The sequence below is a fragment of the Callorhinus ursinus genome, unplaced genomic scaffold (assembly GCF_003265705.2).
Source record: "Callorhinus ursinus isolate GAN/ISIS: 27379988/994484 unplaced genomic scaffold, GSC_fseal_2.0 scaffold34, whole genome shotgun sequence".
Taxonomy (NCBI): Eukaryota; Metazoa; Chordata; class Mammalia; order Carnivora; family Otariidae; genus Callorhinus; species Callorhinus ursinus.
Window position 1 is genome coordinate 13,712,351 of NW_027397096.1, and position 13,559 is coordinate 13,725,909.

A 13,559-nucleotide genomic window follows, 5' to 3' on the forward strand; every position below is an offset into this window, starting at 1 on the left:
TGTGTATATATATATTTTTAAAGATTTTATTTATTTATTTAACAGAGAGAGAGACACACACACAGCGAGAGAGGGAACACAAGCAGGGGAGCGGGAGAGGGAGAAACAGGCTTCCCGCTGAACAGGGAGCCCGATGTAGGGCTCCATCCCAGGACCCTGGGATCATGACCTGAGCCGAAGGCAGACGCTTAACGACTGAGCCACCCAGGTGCCCCGATTTGCTCTGTATTTGAAAGAGAGCGTATTTTGTACTTGTGCTTGAAGCCTTGAACAACCTATTTTTACCAAAACACAGACTGGATTTTCCTATGTAGTTTTGCCATTTTTAAACTTGATCTTTCAGTTACGTGGCTTGCTGAACTGCGCCAGACATCAGTGACATCATTAGCTCCCACACCTTGAAAGAAGGAACTAATTTATGTTGTTTATCTTTAAATCTGAAGAGTGTCTTTCCCTTGAAATTTCATTCGAACTGCACGAGTAGCTAGGAAATAGGATACGCTAAATGAGATCAGCAAAAGGGGTGTGGAATATGTAGATAAGCGCAGTGACTGCTGGTCGTGCTTACACTGGGCATATATTTCCTAGATTTTGTTTAATATCCAGATATACAAAATATTGCTACATAGTAACTATAACCTGGAGACTCTATTTCAGAAGAAACGGGGTCGATAGAGTGCATGAGAAAAGTGTTCCTATCTTTAGAGTGACTTGAATCTGAGGGTGAGGTGCCGGGAATGGTTTTTAGCTCATACTTACCTGGCAGGGGAGATACCATGATCACGAAGGTGGTTTTCCCAGGGCGAGGCTTATCCATTGCACTCCGGATGTGCTGACCCCTGCGATTTCCCCAAATGTGGGAAACTCGACTGCATAATTTGTGGTAGTGGGGGACTGCGTTCGCGCTTTCCCCTGATTTATGGTCTTTAGAAAAGAAGATGTTATTGTTCTTTGGAGAGGATTATAGCTTTTTTAGTTTTTCAAACATGGGAAACTGGATTGCGAAGGGCACTGTGTGCATTCTACTGGTAACTTGCTCGTTGAAAAGACAAGATGCTTTTATTACTGACTGCTTGGCTCTTGTTTTATCAATATGGCTGGCTGTACTGATTTTATTGTCTACAATAGTACAACTATGTGTGCAATTGCTTGTGTGGCCGTTCACTTGGTACCAGTTGTTTAGGCCAGTGGAGTGTCTCTTCTGCTGACCACTGGAGGCCTCACTTTGCGCCACTTTAAACTATCTGCATCTGTTTTTGCATTTGATTGTTTCCTAGGTGTGTACTGTAAAATAGGAAGAAGAAATTTCTGAGAAAGTTTGGGCACCTAGAAATGCATCTAGGGCAGAGAATAAAGGGGGTAGATAATTTAAGGGACTGTCTTCATTTTGTTGCTTAAGAATGTGAAATGAGGGGTGCCTGGGTGGCTCAGGCGTTAGGTGTCTGCTTTCGGCTCAGGTTATAATCCCGGGGTCCTGGAATCCGGCACCGCGTGGGCCTCCCTGCTCAGCGGGAAGCCTGCTTCTTCCTCTCACACTGCCCTTGTGTTCCCTCTCTTGCCCTCTCTGTTATATAAAATACAATCTTTAAAAAAAAAGAATGTGAAAATAGATTACATTGAAGAAGGGTGGGTGTTTATTATTTACCACTTAACTGAGTAGTTACAATTTCAGAGGGGTTTCTTTTCAGGTATGTCTCATGAGCTGTATCGTTAGAATTTCCCGAAAATGAGGAACCGGACTATGGTATAATCTCTCCTAGTGAAAAGTATTTTATGTTTTCTCCTAGACCTTGATTTTTACCCCCAAATAATTTTGTTAAAGTAACATTATGCATGTGAAAAGCATCATACAGAAAGATTCAACCTGAGTAACACCTCCCTGATCCACCCTTTCTCACCCTGCCCCATTCCTTTCCCCAGAGCACTACTTTTTTTTCCTTTTTTAAAAGTAAACTCTAGGCCTAACATGGGGCTTGAACTCACAACCCCAAATCAAGACTGGCATGCTCTACCTACTGAGCCAGGAAGGCGACCCCCAGAGTACTACTTGTAAAACTTGTTTAGCTGTTTCATCATAGTTGCCTCAATAAATAATGTTTGTACTGGTGTTTATACTGAGGATTCGGCTATTCCCTACCCCAGTACCTTCCTTCCTCTATCCTTTTATTTTTTTTTTTAAAGATTTTATTTATTTATTTGAGGAGCGAGAATGAGAGAGAGAGAGCACATGAAAGCGGGGAGGGTCAGAGGGAGAAGCAGACTCCCCGCTGAGCAGGGAGCCGGATGCGGGACTCCATTCCGCGACTCCAGGATCATGACCTGAGCCGAAGGCGGTCGCCTAACCAACCGAGCCACCCAGGCGCCCTCTATCCTTTTATTTGTGGAACAATTTTGTTATTCAGTCGGTTCCCTTGGTTATTTTATTTTATTTAAAGATTTATTTGAGAGAGTGCGAGCGCGTGCGCACGAGTGGGGGGAGAAGCAGGGGGAGAAAAACTCAGGCAGACTCCCTGCTGAGCGCAGGGTTCCATCCCATGACCCTAAACCAAGATTATGACCTGACCCAAAACCAAGAGTCAGAGGGTTAACCGACTGAGCCACCCAGGCGCCCCACCTTGATAATTTTAAATCACATCTCTTTATTACTTGTTAGCTCCTCACTTGGAAGGATAAGGATATTAGCAAGGCTTTGGGGTTTTAAAAGAAAATGTTAGGATTTTGCCCCTTCCAGTCATAAAAAGAAGTAATTTATTAATAATATTGTAGACTGTGGGGCGCCTGGGTGGCTCAGTCAGTTAAGCATCTGCCTTTGGCTCAGGTCATGCTCTCAGGGCTCTGGGATTGAGCCCCATGTCAAGCTCCCTGCTCGGCAGGGAGCCTGCTTCTCCCTCTCGCCTTGTTCCTCCCTCCTGCTCATGTCCTTTCTCTCTGTCAAATAAATAAAATCTTTGAAAAAAATACTATTGTAGACTACGTAGAGTGATAGAAGAAAATACAGGAAGAAATGTGAGTGGTAGGAAAATGTGAAGTATTTGCCACTTTCAAAATAGTATTTTGAAATTTCATTTTCTTTTACTTATTCAAGTATAACTGACATACAATATTAGATTAGTTTCAGGTGTACAACATAGTGATTGGACATCTGTATACATTGTGGAAAAGTCACCACAGTAAGTGAAGTTACCATCTATCACTTTACAAAGTTAATATATTATTGACCAAATTCTCCATACTGTACATTACATCCCCATGACTTACTTATTTTATAGCTGGAAGTTTGTACTTCTTAATCCCCTTCATCCATTACACCCCTTGCCCCCCTCCCCTCTGACAACCATCCATCAATTTGTTCTCTACATTGGTGAATCCTAGTTTTGTTTTGTTATAGATTCTACATATAAGTGAAATCATGTGGGATTTGTCTTTGACTTAAAAATTTCATTTTCTAAGTGTTTGTTGCTGGTACACAGAAATACAATTGATTTTGGGGGTGCCTGGGTGGCCCAGTCAGTTAAGCGTCTGCCTTGGGCTCGGGTCGTGATTCCGGGGTCCTGGGATCAAGCCCTGTATTGCACTCCTTGCTCGGCAGGGAGCCTGCTTCTCCCTCTCCCCTGCTTGTGCTCTGTCTCAAATAAATAAATAAAATCTTTAATAAAAAAGAAATACAATTGATTTTTTAAAATATAAACTATATTGTTAAGTTTATTTATTTATTTTTAAGATTTTATTTATTTATTTGACAGAGAGAGACACAGAGAGGGAACACAAGCAGGGGGAGTGGGAGAGGGAGAAGCTGGCTTCCCGTGGAGCAGGGAGCCTGATGTGGGGCTCGATCCCAGGACTCTGGGATCATGACCTGAGCCGAAGTCAGATGCTTAACAACTGAACCACTCAGGTGCCCTGAAATACAATTGATTTTTATGTATTAATCTTGTATCCTGTGACTTTGCTAAATTCCATTATGAGTTTTAGTATTTTTTGCGGGGGGGGGGGTAAATGCTTTAGGATTTTCTACATAAACTGCTGTCATATGTGAATAAAAACATTTTTCCTTCTTTCTTTCCAAACTAAGAGTTTTTGTTTTCCTTGCTGTAAGCTCTAGCTAAGAACCTCCAGTATAGTGTTGAATAAAAGTGGGTAAAGTAGTCATTCTTGTTTTGTTCTTTTTATCTGGAAGAAAGATAGTTTTTTTTTTAAGATTTTTTTATTTATTTGAGAGAGAGAGAATGAGAGATAGAGAGCACGAGAGGGAAGAGGGTCAGAGGGAGAAACAGACTCCCCGCTGAGCAGGGAGCCCGATGTGGGACTCAATCCCAGGACTCCAGGATCATGACCTGAGCCAAAGGCAGTCGCCTAACCAACTGAGCCACCCAGGCGCCCTGGAAGAAAGATAGTTTTACCATGAAGTATATTAGCTATAGATTTTCATAGATACTGTTTATCAAACTGATACCTTGAAACATTTTTTAAAAATCATAAATGGGTGCTGAATTTTGTTAACTTTTTCTGCAACTACTTCTTAATCTGTGGATATGATTAATTATATGGCTTGATTTTCTAATGTTAAACCAACTTTGTATTCCCAGGATAAGCCCCACATTACATTTTACCCTTTTCCTTTATTGCTGGGTTTGGTTTGCAATTTTAAAGGAACTAAAGTAATTTTGTATCTATTTCCATGATGGATAATAGTCTGTACTTACATGGTCTTCATCTCGTTTAGGTATCAGAGTAATGCTGGTTCATAAAATAAGTTGGCTCTTTCCCTTGGGTGCACCACTGAAAATCCTTGGTGTCAGTTGGGACGTTGGGAAATGTTTCCTTTTCTGTTTTCTCAGAGCATGAGAGAGGGGAGGGTCAGAGGGAGAAGCAGACTCCCCGCTGAGCAGGGAGCCCGATATGGGGCTCGATCCCAGGACCCTGGGACCATGACCTGAGCTGAAGGCAGACGCTTAACCATCTGAGCCACCCAGGCACCCCTATCTATTTTAATGATAGTTTTTATTTTTGTTTTTAGTTTTCTTCCCTTTGCATAACCTGTTTCCTCCAAATTGTCTTTTGGTTGTTTTAGCTACTAGCTTTCATGTTGGAGGCTTTTGTCGACGTCTGGTCATCCTTGGTGGTTCAGTGTTCCTTGATTATTTATAGGTGTTCAGTATACCATCTCTGCCCATTACCCAGAATGTGTGTAGTGAAAAATTGAAGCAACCTAAGTGTCCAGCAACAGGGGAACAATTTTATAAATAATGAGCCATTCATAAGATGGACGGTCATGCAGAAATTTAAAATTATATTAACAAGTTGATTGGAAGCTCTGAGGGCCAAGGAGAGGTGTTGGGCACGCTGCAGAATAATCTGCATGGTAGTCTTTCTGAAAGCCCATGGCTGACATTTTTGGGACTTTGTTTTATGGTGATCACATTCTTCAGAGGAAACTTCCAGTATCCTGGAAGGTAAAGGCTTGGTTGCTAGGGTCCTGGAAACCAAATGGAATATGAGAGGGAGGTCTCGGCATTCAGCCTTTGGAATGTATATATACATTCTCTTTTCAGTATATGTTTTAAGTTTTCATCTGAGCTTTTCCAGAGAGCTCCAGAGATGCAGAAATTTAAAATCATGCTTCCTACATATTTTTAATGAGAGAATAAAATTAGTTGGTAAAATAATATATGTTATAATTATACGTTGTGTTGTCTTGACTATTTTAAAAGAAACAAGAAAAACCCTGCTCTAGAGGCCCACAGTCTAGTGGGTGAGGTAACTGAATGCCAGGCAGAGAGAAAGTAAGTCAGCAATATAGGCACAGGCTAGACTGCTCTCAAGGAAAGCAGTCCATTCTTAGGGGCTAGGTGTTATTAACAGACCATGGGCAGGGAGGAGTAGGAGACAAAGCCTGGGGCCTGAGCTGCGTGGAGGTCTGACTGCATAGTTCTTCCTGCACAAACTGAGGAAGAGATTCAGAGGCTGGAAGCTTACCTAGAGTCGTGCAGTGTGTACGCTGAATTGCAGTTAAGATCTTGGATTCCAAAACCCTTGCTCTGCAATACACCCTGCTAACACGTAGCCAGCCAGGAGTTTCCCCTGGACACCCTTGTTTCTCCAGTTCCTGGAATAGGAGGAAATGGTGCCGGACTGGTGTGATGCATTAGTATCCCTGGAAAGCCTGAAGCTAAACTGGCTTGCGGTTAATAGCTCACTTGTGTTCGTTCGCCGAAGAGTACTTTACACAGGGAGATCTGAAGACCTTCAGCTATGCCAAAAGTTGGGAGAGGGATGGATTTCTGTCAGGAAACAGGTTGGGGCAAATGGGAGGAGGAACTGGTCTGCGAAGCCAGCCTCAAGGGGGCGCAGCTGCAGGCTCTGCCGGGCCGAGCGCGCTTGATGTTATGCCGGGGGGTGGAGTATGTAGATTTAAGACTCAGGGCCTTTTGGGAACAGTGTTTCCCTGTAAAGATGTGTATGATTATCTGCTGTTCCCAAGAGTAAGATACATAGTACGAAAATCTGGTGTTGAGTGTCGCTGTTTGTAGATAAAGGCCAATTAGAGTTATTTCAGGAGTGACTCCAACCTTAGAGTGGTGTGCACAGCAGTGGGCGTTGCTGTGTTAACTTTTAACTCATACTTACCTGGCAGGTGATATACCATGATCAGAAAGGTGGTTTTCCCAGGGCGAGGCTTATCCATTGCACTTGGGATGTGCTGACTCCTGCGATTTTCCCAAATGTGGGGAACTCGACTGCATAATTTGTGGTAGTGGGGGACTGCGTTCGCGCTTTCCCCCTATGTGAGCGCGTTTCACCAAAAGTAGGCGGTTTGACGTTGTGTCTTTCAGTTTTTTTCTCGTTGGCTTTTCCGTTGATGGTGTTTTGTACTTTGACAGTTGTGTTGTGATAAGAATTTTGCTTAGGGCGCCTGGGTGGCTCAGTTGGTTAAGCGACTGCCTTCGGCTCAGGTCATGATCCTGGAGTCCCAGGATCGAGTCCCACATCGGGCTCCCTGCTCGGCGGGGAGTCTGCTTCTCCCTCTGGCCCTCTTCCCTCTCGTAATTTCTATCTCTCATTCTCTCTCTCTCTCAAATAAATAAATAAAATATTTAAAAAAAAAAGAATTTTGCTTAAATTGTTTCTTGTGTAGTGGTTTTATGTTTGCTGGTTGGTGCTTCTCTCTTAAAATTCCAGGAAGGCTTTGCTCCATCTTTGGGCTATGTCGAAGAGTGCATTACTTAAATATTCAATTTTCTCTTGTAAAGCTCCTTGGTGTCCCCGCAAACCACCACTGAATTCAGGATTGATTTAAACATTTAAGTACTGTAGGCAGGGTGCCTAAACCCCCTTTTTTTTATTTATGTGACAGAGAGAGACATAGTGAGAGAGGGAACACAAGCAGAGGGAGTAGGAGAGGGAAGAAGCTGGCTTCCCCGCGGAGCCGGGAGCCTGGTGTGAGGCTCGATCCCAGGACCCTGGGATCACAACCTGAGCTGAAGGCAGACGCTTAACGATTGAGCCACCCAGGTGCCCCAAGCACTTTTTTAAAATCAAAGAAAAAATAATTTTTCGGTGGAAGAAAATGTCATAGGGCTGCCTGGGTGGGTGGCTCAGTCGGTTACGGGTCTGCCTTTGGCTCAGGTCATGATCTCAGGGTCCTGGGATCAAGCCAGGAGTCCAGGGAGTCTTGCTGCTCCCCCTCCCTGCTCGTGCTCTCTCTTTCTCTCTTGTGGTCTCTCAAGTAAAATCTTTAAAAAAGAAAAGAAAAAAGAGAATGTCACATAGGGGGGTGCTTGGCTGGCTCAGCAACAGAGTATGCAACTCTTGATGTTGGATTCATGAGTTCAGAGCCCCACGTTGGGAGTAGAGTTTACTTAAAAAAAAAAAAAAAGGAAATGTCATATAATAATATATTTATGTTATCAGTGCAGTCACATAATTTTATTTATTATTTTTTATTATTAGTTTTTATTTTTTTAATGGGGGAAGGGGCCCACGAAGGAAAAAGTGTGTAGGCCCTTCAAAATCATTAGGTGGTCCTGACTGAACCTGACTTTTTTATTAGTTCTCACCACTTTTTGTATAGTTCTGGCAGGCAGGTCTGTTTTCCCCACAGGTTGTGATCTTTATTTTTTTTTAATTTTTAATTCTTTTTTATTTTTATTATGATCACCATACATTACATCATTAGTTTTTGATGTAGTGTTCATGATTCATTGTTTGCATATAACACCCAGTGCTCCATGCAGAACGTGCCCTCTTTAATACCCGTCACCAGGCTAACCCATCCTCCCACCCCCCCTCCCCTCTAGAACCCTCAGTTTGTTTTTCCGAGTCCATCGTCTCTCATGGTTCATCTCCCCCTCCGATTTCCCCCCCTTCATTCTTCCCCTCCTGCTATCTTTTTTTTTTAAACATATAATGTATTATTATTGTAGGCAGAATCTATCTCTACATTATTTCTCTTAGTGCTTAAGCTAGTGGCTGCCATCTTAGAAGTTTAGGTGGCTGTGAGAAGTGTGCACTACATACATATAACTAATGACTTGAGAATAAGTTTTTGTTTTGTTTTTTTATTTATTTTTTTAAAGATTTTATTTATTTATTCATGAGAGACAGAGAGAGAGAGGGAGAGAGAGAGAAGCAGAGGGAGAAGCAGGCTCCCAAGGAGCAGGGAGTCCGATGTGGGACTCGATCCCAGGAATCATGACCTGAGCTGAAGGCAGATGTTTAACCATCTGAGCCACCCAGGCGCCCTTGTTTTGTTTTTTTAATCATTAGCAGCACTCAAAGAAATTAAAAAATACTTGGTGAATGCCGAAGAGACTAGAGTAGACAATATGGCCCTCAGAATAGCAAAAAGTCTGAGTACCTGTGAAATCAAATCTGGGGGGGACAAATAGTTCTAGAGGTCTCAGGGCTGTGGCCAGCCTGGCATTCATGGATACCATGAAAACAGCCAAAATTTTACCTTCCTTCTGTGAAATCAAAACTCCTGGAATGAAATTAAGGTAGTTCAATAATGAAATGATATTATATAACTGAAGTGGGCTGGGTCACACTGTGTGGATGAGGTTATCTAGCAAATGTCTAAATAGCATAACTGTGGTTTATATTGTAGAGACAGGGCCTATGTGTGTCAGGAGTGAACAGGTTCAGCTGTCTGCAACCCAGGGTGCTTGTAGAGTGGCTGTAGAGAGTTACTCATGCTTTCCTGGTAGTGGATTAGATTCAGTTTCTTGGTACTATGGACACCTTCTTGACAGTCACACCTGCCTTATGAACTTAAAAACTCAGCTTTTAAAAATTGAATATACAAATAAATAAATAAAAATAAAAATTGAGTATACATGCTGCCCTCATTATATTTCTACGTATCAGTCCTTCCCTGATCCCCATGGGCTAAGGAATGGGTGGAAAATTCAGAGATGGGGCTGAGACTCACTGACTGAGGGGCATGTCTGTTGAATATCTGAGTTGATGGGGCAGCCATGATCTGAGAGAGACTGGTAGATGTGCCAGTAATGCCCTTCCCCAGGTATTTGGGAACTCTCCCGATATTCACTGTACTGAAGGAGAGGTTGTGTTTCTCCATCTTGGCTTATTTGGGGCCTTTGATTTAGTTGGTTGTTATAATTGGTTGTTTTATTCTCTATGTATGTATAAATTAACTCTGATAATTATCATTCCTAGACGGTATATTAAAGCACTAACAGGGCGCCTGGGTGGCTCAGTTGGTTAAGCGACTGCCTTCGGCTCAGGTCATGATCCTAGAGTCCCGGGATTGAGTCCCGGGCTCCCTGCTCAGCAGGGAGTCTGCTTCTCCCTCTGACCCTCTTCCCTTTCGTGCTCTCTATCTCTCATTCTCTCTCTCTCAAATAAATAAATAAAATCTTAAAAAAAAACATTTAAAGCACTAATAGCTAAAATATGGTGAAATTACAATTTGAACCTAAAACTATTTAATGCTAAACCCAGTGTTCAAAACTTTAAATACTATGCAAGATACCCCATGGTGGTTCAACCAGGATTTGGTCTTCTTCTTATGAAGAAAAAACAGTCTAACAATACTATTAAAATTCTGTAACCTGTATCTCACAACCAGTAAAATTTAGGTCCTCTAAGTGCATTTCCTTCTAGTAATTTTCCTTAAGGATACACAGTTTTACAAAATTGTAGTCATAGTATACATATCATTTCATATCCTCTTTTTCTCTGAACCTTATATATAAATTTTTTTCATGTTATTCTTGTTATATATTATATATGTTCTTCTTATGTACTATTATGTTTCCTTAATACTTCATTTCCCTATTGTTTTGATAGCTAAGGTTTTTGGGTGATTTTGGTTTTTGCAATTGTAAGTAAATCTATGATGAACACCTTTGTACATAGGACATTGTCATTCTCTAGAATTACTTCCTTTAGGTAATTTAAAAGAAATTTCTAGGTCAAAAGCATGAACATTTTTTGGTACTAGATGTATATAATTAACTTTTTTTTATTAATACAAGTAATATTGTAGTTGTGTTACATGACATTTAGAGGAAAAAACATTAGTCCACAGTTCAGAGTTCTTTGTTGACACTAACATAATTATGTTAGTTTGCATTTTGGTGTATTTCCCTTAAGTCCCTTAAATATTGTTTAGAAATATTGTTTAATTATAGTATATATTCAATTTTGTATGCTGCTTTTATGGCATGCTACATTATACAATTTAGACTTTCCGCTCATAACAAACTTGAAATTATATTTATAATTAACTATGAGCCCTAAAATTAGAGATCTAGACTTTGAAAGATTAAAGAAATCAGGGAAAAGTTGTTTTTAAAGAACTTAAAAATATGTATCATATGTCACCTCTATCCTCCCCTCCCACAATAACTTAAGGCACTTCTTAAGATGACTGTAAAGTAACAGGGGAAAACTACTAAAAATTACCCCAAGAGGGATGCCTGGCAGGCTCAGTTGGTAGAGCCTGCGACTCTTGATCTCGAGGTCATGAGTTTGAGCTCCACATTGGTGTACAGTTTACTTGAAAACATTTTTTTAATTAAATAAGCAAATAAATAAAAAGAACCCCAAGAAATCATCACTTACTTACAAAGATATATCAACAAGGCTGTTCATATATATGAACAGTGGTGGTAAACTGGAAGCAATAGAATATTGATTATACAGTTATCTGTGACCCAATGTATATAGCAAAAAGAGTGGAAAACAAAGCAGCATGTGAAGTATAATCCTATTAAAATATATATTCATATTGAAATTACCATGTTTAATATCAGAGTGTTAACAGTGGTAATTGTATAGCAGGATGTGGTTTAATGTTTTAAAAATACTTTTCTGCCTTTTCGAAATTATCTGTAAGGGACATAAATGCCCTCAAAGATGTAAATAAAGCAAGGCTTTTTTTTTCTTTAAAGATTGTATTTATTTATTTATTTGAGAGAGCGAGAGAGAGAACAAGCAGGGTAGAGGGGAAGAGGGAGAGGGAGAAGCAGATTCCCTGCTGAGCAGGGAGCCAGACACGGGACTCAATCCCATGGGATCACAACCAGAGCCCAGGGCAGACACTTAACCGACTGAGCCACCAGACACCCTAAAGCAAAGCTTTTTTAAAAATCACATGTTCTGGGGTGCCTGGCTGGCTCAGTTGGTAGAGCATGAGACTGTGATTTTGGGGTTGTGAGTTCAAGCCCCACGTTGTGCTCAGAGATGACTTTAAAAATCATATGTTCTAAGAGGGAAATACCGTTGAAAGGTAGCAGAATATGCCACCCCCAAATATGCCACTTTGGCACAAGGATTCTTTTGAGCTAAAAGCACTTGAAAAACAGCAAATGTAAGGGTAGGTTCTGATCTACCCCTTTCTTCCTGAAATCAGGAGATAAAACTCCCATGTAAAAGATGTTCTCCCTATACCAGGGGAAAAGAAATGTTCCCAGAGAAAGGGAGTCAAAACTGAGAGAATTTTGTACACACCTCGTTAAAAAGAATTCATGTCTATGTAAAGCCCCCATATATGTTACTTTTCCACAATTGCCTCAAAATAAACAAAACAAAACACAATTGTCTCTCTTTGGTCAACCTAATATGAAAGCATTTAGTTTTGCCATTTCTTTGGGTCTTCATTTCCTTTTAAGAGCTTCTGTGTTAGGTAAATTTATGTTAAATTTTTTATGCTTTTATCCTGTTAAACTGTGGATGCCAATTTAATTCTCATGCCCAGCCAGACATGCTAACAGGGCAGAGGTAAAATTTTGCCTCTACACGATCAAAGCCTTTGGTACACAGTTCCTGCAAACATCGTTGTTTTGCCTAGAGCACCTAGCCAGCAAGGGCAGAAAGGGGGAAAAAAACAAAAACAAAACAACCCTAAAGTGTCTTCTGTTTCTGTTGTCTAAAAAGAAGGGAGGGGCACTCGGTTTGTTACCAAATCCAGGCCGGATGCCCCTTCCCTTTGTGCCGAAAACTGCAGACTCGAATGTCGGCGAAGCCAGCTTTGATTTCCCAATTACACAAAGCCCCTGTCCTGGAGCGTGGCTGGGTGAGGGTGGAGGGGCTCGAGGCAGCATTTCACCTGCAGCCTTATTCCGTCCTCACAGAAACCTTGTGAGGTAGGCGGGCAGTATTTTTTCTTTACAACTTAGGGAAATGGAGGCTGAGAGAGACTGAGGGTATGCCTAGTCCCAGAGAGGAACAGTGATTCAGACCAGCGTAACAGACTGTGCTGTCTTGCCCTCCGCCAGCTGCAGGCCACCGCCTCCCAAATTGCCCTGCCCTGTAGCGCAGAATTCAGACTCGTAACAAATGCACGCCGGAACTTTTGCGTACCGCCGGAGAAGGCAAAGAATTTTAAACCCCGCTCCCTCCAGCTACACCTGTCGGTGACTGTCTTTTAAATCGTTGCGAAGCATAGCTAGAACGAATTTATCCGTTTCTCCAACAAGCGAAGTGACGTCAAGAGTGACAAGTGACAAGAGGCGGGCATATGGAGATGAAGGGCGCGGTGACTGCGTGTTCGAGTTAATTCTTCGCGAGGCAGAGTTTCCACTACATATCCACTGGTGTGCTCTGGTCAGTGTCATGTGAATAACTTTGCAGTTTGGAACCGAAGGCTTAAAGAACTCGGAATGTAATTGACCATGACTGTATAGTGTGTTGAGGACGACGGTAGAGTGCCAGACAGCCTTCACAATTCATACTTACCTGGCAGGGGAGATACCATGATCACGAAGGTGGTTTTCCCAGGGCGAGGCTCATCCATTGCACTCCGGATGTGCTGACCCCTGCGATTTCCCCAAATGTGGGAAACTCGACTGCATAATTTGTGGTAGTGGGGGACTGCGTTCGCGCTTTCCCCTGGCAAATGTTTTTAAAAATAGAACTGAAGCTTTTACATGTATGGGTTTTATCAGTCAGTAATTTTTAATCGTGATAAATTTCGTTGTGGGGGGGTATTGGTCTTTTTAAAACTTTGTATATTTGACTAAAGTAGTGGCACGGGGGAGTGGGAGTGGCGGCAGGGCGGCAGGGCGGCAGGGCGGCAGGGCGGCAGGGCGGCA

The 13,559-nt window shown here is 41.9% G+C and overlaps 1 protein-coding gene and 3 non-coding genes across 5 annotated transcripts in view; all 4 read left to right on the forward strand.

The window, feature by feature from the left end:
- The window catches only part of TEX14 (testis expressed 14, intercellular bridge forming factor), a 114,236-nt gene that overhangs the window by 9,190 nt on the left and 91,487 nt on the right, over positions 1-13,559 (forward strand). Inside the window, exon 1 of one of the 2 annotated variants that reach the window (XM_073879513.1) lies at positions 12,932-13,071. The exons of the other annotated variant lie outside the window; for it this stretch is intronic. The gene's annotated coding sequence lies outside the window, so the exon portion shown is untranslated. Of the gene's footprint in view, positions 1-12,931; positions 13,072-13,559 lie in introns of those variants that run through there. 2 annotated transcript variants of the gene reach the window in all.
- LOC112808504 (U1 spliceosomal RNA) lies at positions 752-915 on the forward strand. The gene has a single exon (XR_003204375.1). It is a non-coding gene; the product is annotated as a U1 spliceosomal RNA (small nuclear RNA).
- LOC112808469 (U1 spliceosomal RNA) lies at positions 6,620-6,783 on the forward strand. The gene has a single exon (XR_003204349.2). It is a non-coding gene; the product is annotated as a U1 spliceosomal RNA (small nuclear RNA).
- LOC112808501 (U1 spliceosomal RNA) lies at positions 13,196-13,359 on the forward strand. The gene has a single exon (XR_003204372.1). It is a non-coding gene; the product is annotated as a U1 spliceosomal RNA (small nuclear RNA).